The sequence below is a fragment of the Dama dama genome, chromosome 9 (genome assembly GCF_033118175.1).
Source record: "Dama dama isolate Ldn47 chromosome 9, ASM3311817v1, whole genome shotgun sequence".
NCBI lineage: Eukaryota > Metazoa > Chordata > Mammalia > Artiodactyla > Cervidae > Dama > Dama dama.
In genome coordinates this window covers 31,685,530-31,701,174 of record NC_083689.1, presented here as the reverse complement: position 1 = coordinate 31,701,174, position 15,645 = coordinate 31,685,530, and positions in this window count along the sequence as shown.

Genomic DNA, 15,645 nt, shown 5'->3' with positions numbered 1-15,645 from the left:
GTGTCAAATAAATATTTAGGGACATACATAATTATCATTTGCAAATATGCAGTATTTTTTAGCTCTTGACCAAAAAAATTGATTTTTATAACATCACGGTCCAAATACATCCATATATTTACTTATGCCTGACAGAAATTTAGGTGATTTACAACAAACAAACATTACACTGATGTATGAGGAATAATATATTAAACTAGCACATTTTACAATCACCATAAACTGTATCTGTGACTTCCTATTCATTGTATCAAGCTATTCATTACTTTCAGTTCAGCTCAGTTGCTCAGTCATGTCCAGTTCTTTGCAGCCCCATGGACTGTAGCACACCAGGCCTCCCTGTCTATCACCAACTCCTGGATTTACTCAACATGAGTTTACTCAAACTCATGTCCACTGAGTCAGTGATGCCATCCAACCATCTCATCTTCTGTTGTCCCCTTCTCCCACCTTCAATCTTTCCCAGCATCAGGGTCTTTTCAAATGAGTCAGTTCTTTGCATCAGGTGGCCAAAGTGTTAGAGTTTCAGCATCGGCATCAGTCCTTCCAATGAATATTCAGAACTGATTTCCTGTAGGATGGACTGGTTTGATTTTCTTGCAGTCCAAGGGACTCTCAAGAGTGTTCTCCAACACCACAGTTCAAAAGCATCAATTCTTCAATGCTCAGCTTTCTTTATAGTCCAACTCTCACATCCATACATGACTACTAGAAAAATCATAGCTTTGACTAGACTGACCTTTGTTGGCAGAATAATGTCTCTGATTTTTAATATGCTGTCTAGGTTAGTCATAACTTTTCTTTCAAGGAACAAGTATCTTTTAATTTCATGGCTGCAGTTAATTTCATTACTTCAGGGTGAAGACAAATCCCACCTACAAAATAGAAGTCATAGTTTAGCATGGGCATCAAAATATATTTTTCAGTCCACAGCAAAATAATAGTTTTAAAAGCCTGACTTTGCAAATGTTCTCATGAAAGCAGGAGGAAGGTCTGTGTTACAAACTTCTTTTGGTTCCTCAGCGATCCCCATGGCGTGGTGGTTGGTCAGTGGATATCCCCGTAGGTGACCAATCCTGCTGGTCCCTTTGGCAGGACACTGGCGTCTCCTTCTGAGTTCATGATCCCTGCCATTGAGTCTTGTCATAGATTCCTGCACCCTTTTTGGTAGTACCTCAATTCTCTTCAGGTTCACAGGTGTATCCTGCACGTTTCTGTCCTCCCATCAGAGCAGGTTGGAACATGAGGATCCTGAACACACCATGAACAGGACAGGCGGTACTGGAGTTGCTACATTAAGTCTACCTGTTTAGATACATCTCTATTGTTCAGGTACTCTGGAGAACATGGTATCTCTCCAAGAGGCATACAATTTTCTCAGACAGTGACTTAACCAAATTGAACCAAACCGAAAAACCAAAACAAAACAAACTAGAAAATCTACCTTAGGTTTCCTTCTATCACATCTGAATGTTTCTACACATCTTCTTGGAGTTTTGACCCCAAGATCATGGAGGACATTCACTGTTGCACTTGGCTCTTTATGCTCTTCTTTTCCTTAAACTCCAGAATGTCTTTCTTCTTTTACTCCCTGTCATAGAGGAGTTTCCCCCATTTCATGCCCTCCTACTGTCTCCAGGATGTACATACCAGTAAAACTTAGTGATCTGGTTTTTTTTTTTTTTTTTTTTTTTTTTTTGGTGCTTAGTATGCAGAGGAAATATTTTGGTACTTAGAAAAGCTTATTTATCTGCATCCAGTCTCTAACTTGGGAAGTATGAATGGGAGGAAGTTTCCTTGAACGGGTATAAGGGCCCTTCTTGGAATACTTCCTTGGGGAAAGAACAAAACTAAAAATGTAACAAAGGTACATGGCAACAGTCAAGTCTTCATCCTAGCGCCACCTGTGTCCCTTAGGCACTCAGCTGCTTTCCAGAGATAATCACTGACTCCAGTGTCTTACACTGACTCTCCCAGAAGTATTCTATGCCAATATGTGTGTGTACATGTACTTTTCTCTTTTTAAAACAATTTGCAATATAGTATGTACACTGTTCTCTGTGTTCCATGTTTTACTTAATATATCTGTATCAGTACATATCAGTATCTGTAACTGGCTCATTCTTTCAGTGGTTGCATAATATTCAAATATGGGGAATTAACAATTTATTTAACCAGATTCCACACACCCCGTGTGGTTTAGTATTTTTTCTTACAAAACAATGCTGTGATGAAAATCCATCAATATATTTTATTTTGAACATGTACAGGTTAATGTACAGAACAAATTCTTAGAAGTGAAATTGTTGGACCAAGTATACTTTTTTAATATCATAGATATGGCCAAAATCTTTGCAATAGATTTACAGTCTTATCAAAATATATGGACATGTCTGTTCCCTTTGCTTTTACCAATAGGCTGTATGAACTTGATCTTTAACAGTGAGAAGTAAAAAACGGTGTCTTGAAGTTTTAATTCGCATTTTTCTAGTTACAATTGAAACTTTGAAGCGTCTTTAAAATTTTCATTTGTTTTTATCTTTTTTCCATTTTTAAAATCAATCGTTGGTCTCGATTTTTAGAAGTTCTTTCTAAATTAAGAATGTGTGCAGGTAAGCTCAGTCGGTCAGTTCTGTCTGACTCTTCATGACCCCGTGGACTGTAGCCCTCCAGACTCCACTGTCCAAGTGATTCTCCAAGCAAGAATACTGGATTGGGTCACCATTTCTTTCTCCAAGGGATATTTCCAACCCAGGGATCGAAACTGTGTCTCCTGCATCTCCTGCCTTGCAGGTAGATTCTTTACAGCTGAGCCACCGGGTAAACCCTCTAAAGTTTTCTATTTTGCTGTTTCTTTGTTTCATGGCATATTAGAAAAGCTTACTCTACTTACAAAACTATAAAAATAGTTTTCCCATGTTTTTGGTACTTCCACAATTTTATTTTTTAATATTAAAACTTTTGACCCACCTGAATTTACTATAGTGTAATGTGAGAGGTAGGAATTGAATGTTTTTTTCCAGATGGCTGCCTAGTCATATTACCACTACTTATTGAATAACCCATTATTCACTTATTTGAAATGTGAATGTTGTGATATAATATATAAGGTAAAGTAGAAATATATATTGTTATATAGTATAATGTTTATATCTGAAATTTCTATTCATTATATTGACCAGTCTCTATATTTGTTTACCAAGACAATAGAGATTTAAATATTAAGTAACTAATTGAAGGATTATGTTGGTTTTTGTTCATGATGTTGCAGCTTGAACTTAAGTGACTAAAACACCTAATTAATAAGAGAAGTCATACTTCATCCAAAAAGAAAAATTAAAAATGACAGCATTGTCCTCGAAGGGTAAAATTATACCACAGAACCAAGTTGGAAATTAGTCTCATACATATATATCATTCCTAAATACTGAGCATAACTCATGTCAAAAGTCATCACAATGGTCTGACAAATATCAATGTCTGAAGTGACATTTAAGAGAACAGTAACTTTGTGACTGAAATGCTGTTTTAACAGATAAAATCTTCTCACCTGAAAGTGCATTCTTGATACTGATTTTTTTCCTGCATAATGTGACTTTAACTAGTTGCTCTTAATTAGGTTCAGTCAGGGATTAAGTAGCTGCAAGCATTTAGCATGGACATTAATCCTGTCTGGAGAAAAGCACCCTGACTCTGATGTTTCTTAGGAAACAAGGTCAAATTCAGTACAAGATACTAATACTGACCAAGGTAGAACACGGAAATTTTACTGTGTTGGGAAAACAGTAGTATCACTATAAGCCATAATGTCAACCAGCTTCTTTTTATCAATTAGTTTTTCTATATCATCTTTTAGGTATAAAATGATACATACTCATACAAATTTACAGAGTACAAATGTGTCTTTAGAGTGTGAAAGTCCTTCTCTTCAAAAAGAGTACCTAGAAGCAGTACTGTGATCATTTGGGTGAGCAGTGTTTCAGAACTCATTCTTGAGAAATTTTTATTTTGCTTTGCTTTATATAATAAAATGTATATTTTTCATTTTGTTTTGCCTCTTGATTTTATTAATTTGTGATAGACATCTTTCCATGTCAACACATGGCCTACATCATTCTATTTTGATTTGTGTTCAATTTTCATGAGTAATGTTCTCTTCTCTTTACAAAATTTATTATTGGCACTACTATTTTAAATTACAGGAATAAATTCTTATAAAATTTAGAAATACAAAACCAAAATTAATGAAATAGAAAATAGAAAAACTAGTGGCTATTTTCATTCACCAAACGTGAAAAAATAAAATAAAGAACATTATAAGAAATGAGCAGTCTCAGACACTTCTTTTTGGAAAGTAATATAGTTATATTTCTTATAAATTAAACATATCTATTCTATTTGGCCAAGCGATCACAGTTTTGAGCATCAACTCTGCATAGATCAAAGCCCTACAATGCAAGGACATAGGTGCAGTGATATGTAGAGAAAAACTCTTCAGCGTGGGAAAATATTGGAAATGACCTAAAGGTCCATCAATTATGTAATGATTGAACATATCACAGTCTATAATGCTATCAAACAATAAACTATTACTTAAAGATGTTTGAGCTGTAGCTATGGAACTAGATGAACTTTCAGAGTAGTTTTTTGAATGAAAATAACAGATTAATAAATGATTTTTTAGAGTATGTACTTTTTTCTGAGAAAAACATCAACTACTCATACATATACATATGAAAACAGATTTGAAATTATATATCAGCCTATTAAAATTACTTGTATCAATACTGATGATTATTAACAGTGTTATGATTTGGTGATGTGATTATGCTTTTCCTTTAATGGTTATAAACCTTGGTAAACAAGTATGTGTTACTTTTGTAATTTAAAAGCATGAATAATGAACACATAAAATGAAAATATAAATATAGAATTAGATAAACAACTTTTATAGAAAATACCTTTATATTGTCATAGAAAGTTTAATGATTTTAAAAACAGATACTTTGCATACCGGTACAATAAATAATGGTGTTAGATGGTGCTTAGTGGTATTAATATACTGACTTTATTTGGTCTGGAGACCTAGAATCTTGTCTTAATTTCAGTATTCCTACTTCCTACAAGGTCCCTGGAAGAGATATGTTCAAAGAAGGCTAAGGAAAATGTCATCTTTTTATTAACTGGGCCTCACCTTCAATACCAGTGCTGTATCCTCTGAGCTCACTTCACTACCCATGGAGTTCCTTTTGACTGATCTAATGGAAGCCTATAGGCCAGAATCAAAGAAGGCTGAAGACAGGCCATGCTACACTTTTAAGTCCATGATAGAGGACAGCACTTAGCATCCTAACAGTACAAAAATATATCTCTGAGGAAAAAGATAGTAAAGGAAATACGGCTGGAGCAGAACCCTACTTAGGTTAGTTTGCACTTCCAGTGTTTCATCCACTAGATAACATGGCTGATCAGGGTCTTGAAAGATAATGGATTAGTGCCCCTTGCCTCTCAAAAAATGGGTTTCTTACTCTTTTTTCCCCACTCATCCTTGAGTAAGAAAGAGGAAAAAGAAAGAGGAGGAAGGCAAAAGGCTTCCATTTCTTGGACAATGCAGGATAAATATAAATAAATAAGGAGATAATTTATTAACATATCTAAAGCAATAATTGGAAAGAGATGGAAATTAATCTTCAACTATTTTTTCAAACTTAGAGCTTCAAGAAAATAAAAGCCATATTTTTTTCCAAGCACTTCTAGGTTTCTCAAACCATCTGTGCTTCAAGGAGAATTTAGTTCATGTGTTTTTAGTTAATTTACACTTAACTCATCAAAATGTTGACTTGTTATTCCAGCTATTTGATGTCTCAGAAATCATACACACGTTTTAATATATGTTCAAAAGTCTTTCCTCCATTTGGATAAGGAAATCATCATTAGCTAGCAGTAAACAGAACCTGGAAGAGCTTAAGTCTGATTCCAAATGGAGAACTAAGGAAATTCCAAGCGGTTTGAAACTTGGCACACTACTTTCCACACACATGGTTACAAAATCTTTAAAGTGATAAACATGAGAAATGACAAAAAGCCATCAAAATCATCATGCACATAAATGGAGCTCTGGTATGTGAAGATCTTAGTCAGAAGACTTATAACATATATCATGTTAACTCTATGCTACTTAAATGAAAAAAACTTCAAGGTCAGCACACATAGCCCCATGTAGCCCATGTATAACATACATGTTTCAAAGCCATTAGGCTAATTTTTCAAAGAAAAAGGACAAAGAATATCCTTCAGAACTGCTGATGATCTGATGATCTTTCCCTTTAAGTAAAATGTATTAAACATATCTATTAAAATTCTCTTGTATATTCATGTCTCCTTCATAGATCACAACCTTGTCATGACAAAGGGGCTTGTGTAATTCAATGAAGCTACGAGCCATTCTGTTCAGGGCCATTCAATATGGATGGGTCATAGTCAAGAGTTCTGACAAGGCGTGGTTCCCTGGAGGAGGAAATGGCAACCCACATCAATATTCTTGCCAGGAGAACCCCATGAACAGTATGAAATGTAAAAAGATATGACACCAGAAGATAAGCCGCCCAGGCCAGAAGGTGTCAAATGCTACTGGGGAAGAGCAGAAGGCAATTGCTAATAGTTCCAAAAAGATGGAGTGGCTGGGCCAAAGCAGAAATGATGCTCAGCTGTGGATATGTCTGGTGGTGAAAGTAAAGTCTGATGCTGTAAAGAACAACATTTCATAGGAACCTGAAATGTTAGGTCCATGAATCAAAGTAAATTGGATATGGTCAGGAAGGAGAGGGCAAGAGTGAACATTGACATTTTAGGAATCAGTGAACTAAAATGGATGGGAATGGGTGAATTTAATTCAGATGATTACTGGATCTACTATTGTGGGTAAGAATCCCTTAGAAGAAATGGGAGTAGCCCTCATAGTCTACAAAAGAGTCTGAAATGCAGTACTTGGGTGTAACCTCAAAAGTAACAGAATGATTTTGGTTCACCTCCAAGGCAAACCACTCAACATCATAGTAATCCAAGTCTATGTCCCAAACACTGATTCTGAAGAAACTGAAACTGACCAGTTCTATGAAGAGTTACAACACCTTCTAGGACTAACACCAAAAAAAGACGTCCTTTAATCATAGGGGATTAGAAGACAAAAGTAGGAAGTCAAGAGATACCAAGAATAACAGGCAAGTTTGGCTTTGGAGTACAAAATGAAGCAGGGTGGAGGCTAACAGAGCTTTATCAAGAGAACACACTGGTCATAGCAAACCCCTATTTCCAACAACCCAAGAGATGACTCTATACGTGGACATCATTAGATTGTCAATACCAAATCAAATTATGCTCTTTGTGGCTGAAGATGGAGAAGCTATATACAGTTAGCAAAAACAAGAGCTGGAGCTAACTGTGGCCCAGATCATGAGCTTCTTATTGCAAGATTTAGTCTTAAACAGAAAAAATAGGGCAAACCACTAGGCTGTTCAGGTATGACCTAAATTAAATCCTCTATGATTATACAGTGGAGGTGATGAATAGATTCATCACCTATGAGGATTAGATGAGGGATTAGATCTGATAGAGTGCCTGAAGAACTATGGAGGGAGGTTCATAATATTGTACAGGAGGCAGTGACCAAAACCATCCCAAAGCAAATGAAATGCAAGAAGGTAAAGTGGCTTTCTGAGGAGGAAAGAAGAGCTGAGGAAAGAAGAGAAGCAAAAAGCAAGGGAGAAAAGGAAAGATATACCCATTTGAATGCAGAGTTCCAGTGAATAGCAAAGAGAGATAAGAAGGCCTTTTTCAATGAACAATGCAAAGAAATAGAGGAAAACAATAGAATCAGCAAACCAAGTGATATTTCCAAGAAAACTGGAGATATCAAGGAAACATTTCATGCAAGGATGGGCACCAAAAAGGACAGAAAAGGTAAAAACCTAACAGAAGCAGAAGAGATTAGAAGAGGTGGCAAGGATACACAGAAGAGCTATACAAAAAAGGTCTTATTGATCCGGATAACCACTATGATGTGGTCACTCACCTAGAGCCAGATATCCTGGAGTGCATAGTCAAGTGGGCCTTAGGAGCATTACTAAGAACAAAGCTAGTAGAGGTCATGGAATTCCAGCTGAACTATTTCAGATCCTAAAAGATGATGCTGTTTAAGTGTTGCCCTCAATATGTCAGCAAATTTGGAAAACTCAGCTGTGGGCACAGGACTGGAAAATGTTAGTTTTCATTCTAATCCCAAAGAAGGGCAATGCCAAAGAATGTTCAAAGTACCATACAGGTGCACTCATTTCACATGCTAGCAAGGTAAGGCTCAAAACCCTTCAGGTCAGGCTTAGGCAGATCATGGACGGGAACTGGCAGATGTACAAGCTGGATTTAGAAAAGGCAGAGGAACCAGAGATCAAATCACTAACATTCGTTGGATCATGGACAAAGCAAGCGAGTTTTAGAAAAACATCTCTTTTTGCTTCATTGACCATGCTAAACCCTTGACTGTGCAGATCACAACATTTTGTTAAAAATTCTTAAAGAAATAGGAATACCAGACCACCTTACCTGTCTCCTGAGAAACTTATATGTGTTAAGAAGCAACAGTTAGAACCAGACATGCAACAACTGACTGGTTCAAAATTGGGAAAGGAATACCACAAGGCTGTAAATTGTTACCCTGCTTATTGATGTTATATGCAGAGTACATCATGCAAAATGCTGGCCTGGATGAATCAAAAGCTGGAATCAAGATTGCTGGGAGAAATATCAACAACCTCAGATATGCAGATAATACCACTCTAATAGTAGAAAGTGAAGAGAAACCATAGCACCTCTTGATGAGGGTGAAAGAGGAGAGTGAAAAAGCTGGCTTGAAACTCAACATTAAAAAAACTAAGATCATGGGCATCTGGTCCTAACACTTTATGGCAAATAGAAGGGGAAAACGTGGAAGCAGATTTTATTTTCTTGGGCTCCAAAATCACTGTGGACAGTGACTGAAGCCATGAAATTAAAAGACACTTGCTCCTTGGAAGGAAAGTTATGACAAACCTAGACAGCATATTAAAAAGCAGAGATATCACTTTGCAGATGTAGGACCATATAACCTAAGCTATGAATCTTCCAGTAGTCATGTATGAATCTGAGAGTTGGACCATAAGGAAGGCTGAGCGACAAAGAATGGATGCTTTCTAATTGTGCTGGAGAAGAGTCTTGAGAGTCCCTTGGATTGCAAGGATATCAAACCTGTTGATCCTAAGGGAAATCAACCCTGAGTATTCATTGGAAGGACTGATGCTGAAGGTGAAGCTCCAATAGTCTGGCCACCTGATATGAAGAGCCAGCTCACTGGAAAAGACCCTGATGCCAGGAAATACTGAGGGCAGGAGGAGAAGGGGGTGACAGAAGATGAGATGTTAGCATCAAAAACTCAATGGACATGAATTTGAGCAAAGTTAAGGAGATAGTGGAGGACAGAGGAGCCTGAGGTGCTGCAGTCCATGGGGTCTGACAGAATTGAACTGGACTTAGAAACTTAACAACAATGATCATGTAGGTATTTTGGAAATAATATTTCTTTCCTCCAGCTTACAAATGTCTCTAGACTCAAATACTGAGTACAAGTTATCATGGAGTAATGTTTATTTATTTTCACAGCTGATCAAAACTTCTGTTAAATCTGAACCACATCTCATGGTATTTATGCAGACATATAGAGTTGTTTAATGCAGGAACCTGGTCTTTTATGACTAAAAACAAGAAAAGAGGTTCAGAGACTGAAAACCATGGAGGGTGCTCTAGGGCCAAATCTCATGCAAGTACAAAAGGATCCAATTCATGCTCAAGAATGAAGCTCAAGATTCAAGACTCAGAGAAGTGAGTCAGTAGAAACATGAAATAGAAGTGGATTTTTAGGAACACAGAGTGTAGGGATTTGACCCTAGAAGTCAGAGAAGGGTTTAGGGGCAGCGTCGGGAGTGGAGAGGGCAGAGGTGGCCCTAGAGTTTGAGTAAGTGCTGGTTTGGGGCAATACGTATGATCAGGAGCTACTTGATTGGCTTGGCTCACTTTATTGTCCAAAGATAAGTTCATAAAATAATGGAAGTGTCAGGAGTATAAGTAAACATAATAATCATCTCATCTGACTTTGTAAATTCTAACTCTCTCATTTTATAATTGTGAGTTTTACTGCGCATCTTGAATGAGCAACCATTTTACGTGGCTATACCCATGCTGGTGTTGGAGCTGAGAGCAGCAGCTGTAGGGACTCCTTACTTCTGGTCCAGAATTCTTCCTATGCACCACATCCCAAGCGAATTAGTCATTTCCTTTTTCTTCCCTTTCTTCTTTTTAAAGTTTATTTCTTTTTTCCAACTTGCCTCATTTATTCCCACTCTAACTCGAAACTGAAATAGAAGTGACAAAATGTCACACCCAAAATGACAAAATGTCTCAGAGGGGGGTCACAGCAAAGCATGTTTGTTTTGTAAAGTTTCAAGCTGATTCTCAGCATATGGGTTTAAAGCTGTGAACCAACCTTGAACCTTGGGAACTGAGAGTTGACAAGATGGGACTAATAAGTAAAAAGGAAAAAAAAAAAAAGGTTCAGAAAACTTGTTGAATGTCAGCTCTCTTTTTAAAAGGAACATTTTGGTGAGTTAAGTGTAAATGACTCAGAAACACAAGGATTTTATTTCCTTTGCCATATGCATGGGTTTAAAAATTAATGGAAAAAAGTGCTCTGCGCAACATGTTTTGAATTTTATTGGTCTCTCTCTTTTTTCTATGATCTTTAGAAGATGGAAGCTGAAGAATGAAAACAATTGAATCAAAAGTTTTAAAAGCATGTGCAAAAATGACACTTGGTTAGATGGAGGAGTAAGAAAATCCAATCTTAGCTCTCATTCTGAAAAATTTGTTTTGCCTTTAGTGTTTGACCTAATAGTATTACTAAAAGAAATTTCCAAGTAGGTTTTAAATCTGAATTTATTGTGTGAGAATCTGGCACACTGCTGTGAGGAATCCATTTCATCATAGAGAGTGTGATGCTGTAGTAAAGGTGTATAATTGGGCAACTGGAATAAAAGAAATAAATTACTTTGATCAAACTTTTAAGGCTTTTTAAACAGATAAAACAATCTACTGGATGATCTTTTATATATATCATTTTATCTGCCTCAAGCATTTTACTTGGTATAGTATAACTAGGATCTTTGTAAAATTCTGATTATTTCTATCAAAAGAGATAAATATTTCAGATTTCTCATAATCTGTTTTTATTTTCATTCTTTTAGCTCAATTTTATGAGAGGATAGTCAGTTTTTATTTATTAATATTATGTGAGTCTTTAGTCAAATTCCTGTTTTGTTGTAGGGACTCTTAATTAGGTACATGAATTTTAAATCTGAACAAGCAGTGTCTAAAACTTGTCTTTTTTCTAACTTATACTTGTTCCCTGATTCACCCAGGAACTCTTAAAGGAACATAGATGTTTAAATAAGTACTTCTTGGTTAGCTCGTGGTTGGGCTCTAGACACCTAGCATCATTCAAATCAAATCATTTCAGATGCTAGAATTGGATGAAATCACAACAAAGCTATGCTTGCAGTTTCATTAAAATGATAGGTTGGTTAGGATGAAAATACTCAACAGTATTGACTGCCATGGTGGAGTACTTTGAAAATAGCTTACCTTATAGATGGAGCCAAGTCACATCATACTCAGCAAGGGCTCTGTACATGTCATCATCATCACATCTGTCATTAACAATGTGACTTTTTTTCTTTCATGTTGTTTCATGTAGTTTGAATAGAAGGAAAACTGGGCTACATTTCAAAATTTAAATATGGTACATGAAAAGGCTTTGTTCACATTTAATTAAATTACTGTTTATGTGCCATATGTTTGATCAGACACTGCTTGTATCCCAGATGGAGGCAATGGGTAAAAATAAGGTATAAAGATTTTTCTTTTTTTCCCCTCTTCTCAAAGTACAAGGTACAAATTGAGATGATTTCCTACGAAATGTCATCACAGTGACAAACTCATATGGCTACTGCTGTGACACAAGTCCCTAAATGATTGCTTCATGGCTCATTAACTATAAAGATAACCACCCTGAAGATAGGTAGGGCCCTTGGCTCCAGAAGACACTCCTTAAATTATTTGCAAGACTCTTAGTGCAACTTTCCTCACGTATACTGTTGCCCTGACTGACTTGCCAAAATTGTTTTCTTTAGGATTTTAGAATAGGTTTATTTTTAAATTATTAATATAAAGAGACACTGCTAATTTGAAAATGTACAGCTAAGTCATAGAAATGTAAATTCAATAATATCTCACACAACTTGAACTGGAAACAGGTAGACACCTTTTACGATTTCCCTATATTCAGGGGAAGCAGGATTCATTTTGCTTGTTCACCAATTGAATGTGCTTTCTGGAGAGGAAGGAAAGAGTCATTTTCACCATATGAAGTGAGCATGTGTTTTTCTTACTTTTGCTGCTCTGCAGTTTTTGCCATATTTGCTGAGTTCAAGTCTCCCATCAGTTGGTGGGAGTGTAGATTTAATGACATTTATTTTGGAAAACATGTTCTGCTAAAATTTTGTAGTAATATAAGCCATTTAATTCTAAAATTGGCAGCTGAAACTAATGCTATGTCCACATAAACAACTACTGAAATGTCTCAGCCAAAACCATTTTGGGGCACCCAAGGTCAGGATACTGTTTCTGGGTCTACACACTTTTGTGAAAGTGAAAGTGTGCAGTCATGGGCTTACTTCCAGCCCAGGCAGAAGGAGCCTAAGGAAACTTTGTTTTGCCCTCTGATTCATAGTATATCCCTGTATTTAATAAAAGAGATACTGTCTTTTTGTTTTTAAAGAGAGTAAGTGGAAACAGAAGAAATGTAAGGATGAAACTCTTGCCCTCAGCAGTCTTGTCTTCTAGGAGTAGAGGAGGTTATGTCCTTTGGAGAGGGGACAGGCCAAGCAGTAGGAAAGGGAGGTAGGGAGGCCCCTTTTGAGTGAGGCACACACTCTAGGCTCAAATTAGAATGGTTCTCTTTACCTGCTCTCCCCAAAGTGGGGGATGGTGAGGGGTTGGGAGGGGAGGAGAGCTATCTCTACCATCTTGGATTACCAGATGATGGGGTGTCAGGATAGACACAGGACACTATGAGACTCCAGGGCAGTAGCCATTTTTTGAGCAGCTAACATAGACTAGGTATATACCAGAACCTTTAAGATAGATTTTCCTATTGAAATGTCACAAAGCTCCTATGCTAAGTATTATTATTGGTGAATAATATAAATATATATATTTATATAATAATATTTATATTTTAAATATTTTAAATTTTAAATATTTAAATATAATACAATATGAGAGTTTGACCAACTTGTCATAGGCATATAATTAGTAAGTGGTAGCACCAAGATTTTAACCATGGAGTCTGACCTTATCAACCATTTCTTTTCATATTCTCATCCAAATAAAGTGAGGATACAAATAAGTCAGGGAAATAAGTCAGGGAGAGGTAAGAAGGATGAGTCAATGAACAATATTATACTATAATCGAGTGACAAATATTGTGATGGTACTAATTAGGCTATATTTGTCTTAAATCATTGATGTATGGTAGAGTAATGAATACACACAAATTGTGAAATAATGTTATGATGCTTGACAATGAAAAAATTCATTCTCCCCCAAAAGACATTAGACACACAATCACGTGTGTGATTTAACACACAACCATGGATTCTTCTCCTAAGTGCAACACTTGTCCAGATTAATGCTCTGGAGTTACTCTCAATACTGTCTTCTCCCTGACTTGCCTCAGCTCACTGTGCCACCACATTGGTTCTCTCCACTTTAGTGAAAGATCCCAACAGCCATGCCAGGAGCCTGACCGTCATCCTTGACACAAGACTTTCCCTTACCCCCATGCTCAATCCTTTACTCACTGCTGTCCATTTTCCCTCCTAAATATCCATTGACTCTATCCACTTTTGAGCCATCTCTTTCAGCATACCACTAATTCTTGGACTTCTACAATAGCTTTGTACCTCTGAATGCTAATCTATTCTCCTCGGTGAAGGCAGGGAATTTTTTTAGTGATACAAACCTGATCTTATCATTTTTCTGTTTGAAACCTTTCAGAAACTATTAGGATCAAGAGAAAAATCTTTAATATGAACTAGGCTGGCCTCATGTCTCTATCTTCACCTCACATAACCTAACTCTTCCACTTTCAGTTCCTGCCTCATGATCTTTACAAATGCTTTTCATTCTGGCTAGAATGCTCTCTCCCTTCTCCTCTTTCCCAAGTCACCTTTAACTTATCCTTTAGGGAACTTGGAGTTCCCTGGTGGCTCAGATGGTAAAGAATTTGCCTGCAATGCGGGAGACATGGGTTTGATCTCTGGGTTGGGAAGATCCCCTGGAGAAGGGAACGGCTACCCACTCCAGTATTTTGCCTGGAGAATTCCATGGATAGAGGAACCTGGCAGGCTACAGCCCATGGGGCACAAGGAGTCAGACATGACTGAATGACTTTTGCTTTAGTGAGCTGAGCATTCCCCTCCGCCTGGCCAAGGTGGTGCCTTTCCATACACCCTCCCTTAGACTCTCCTCTTCCCTTTTAACACATAGAGCAATACACAGAATACTTGAGCAATACACAAAATACTTGCCTATCTACTTACCCTTAGTGTCAACTCTGTGAGAGCAAGAGGTAAGTCTGTCTTGTTAACTACATTGTACATAGTACAAAGCATAGAGTCTTTATTAGGTACTTAATTAATCCTGAATGAGGTAATGAATGAATACTTCCTCTATTACTTTCAATTAAGACAGAGAGTGGGTCATCTTCAAACTCTGACACTAGTTTCCTTGAGGGCTGCTACGCCACTATGTCTTTTTTCTTATTACCATCAGTGGCTATTGTAATGCCTGGTAGATTCTCAACTGTGATCTTGCTTACTGAATGTACAAACAACATGCATGTTCCTCCTTGCCTACTAGGAAGTACAATATCCTTTCACCATATAAGACATAACTGATTCTTCTTTTAGGCAAACCAAGGAGCTCCAGTATACAGTTTTGAATTATCTAGATAACTCTTTCCATTTATATTAGTCAGGATTCTCCAGAGAAACAGAATCAATAGAAAATGCATACATTTGTGTGTATGTGTGTGTATGTTTGTTTTTCTCTTTCTGACTTACAGGGGATTAGTTGGACATATATATACTACCATGTATAAAACAGATAGCTTAGCTGGAACGTGCTTTATAGCACAGGGCGCTCAGCTCGGTGCTCTGTGATGCCCCAAAGGGTGGGATGAGGGTGGGGGTGGAAGGGAGGTTCAGGAGGGAAGGGATATATGTGTCCATATAGCTGATTCACTTATCACACATCAGAAACTAACACAGCATTATAAAGCAATATATTTCAACAACTATATATATATTCCATTTATTATAAGGAGTTGGCTCATATGATTATGGAGACCAAGAAGTCCCACAATCTGCCATCTGTAGTTCAATGGGCTAAGAGCTGGAGAGCTGATGGTGTATATTCCAGTTTTAGTTTGAATACCTGAGA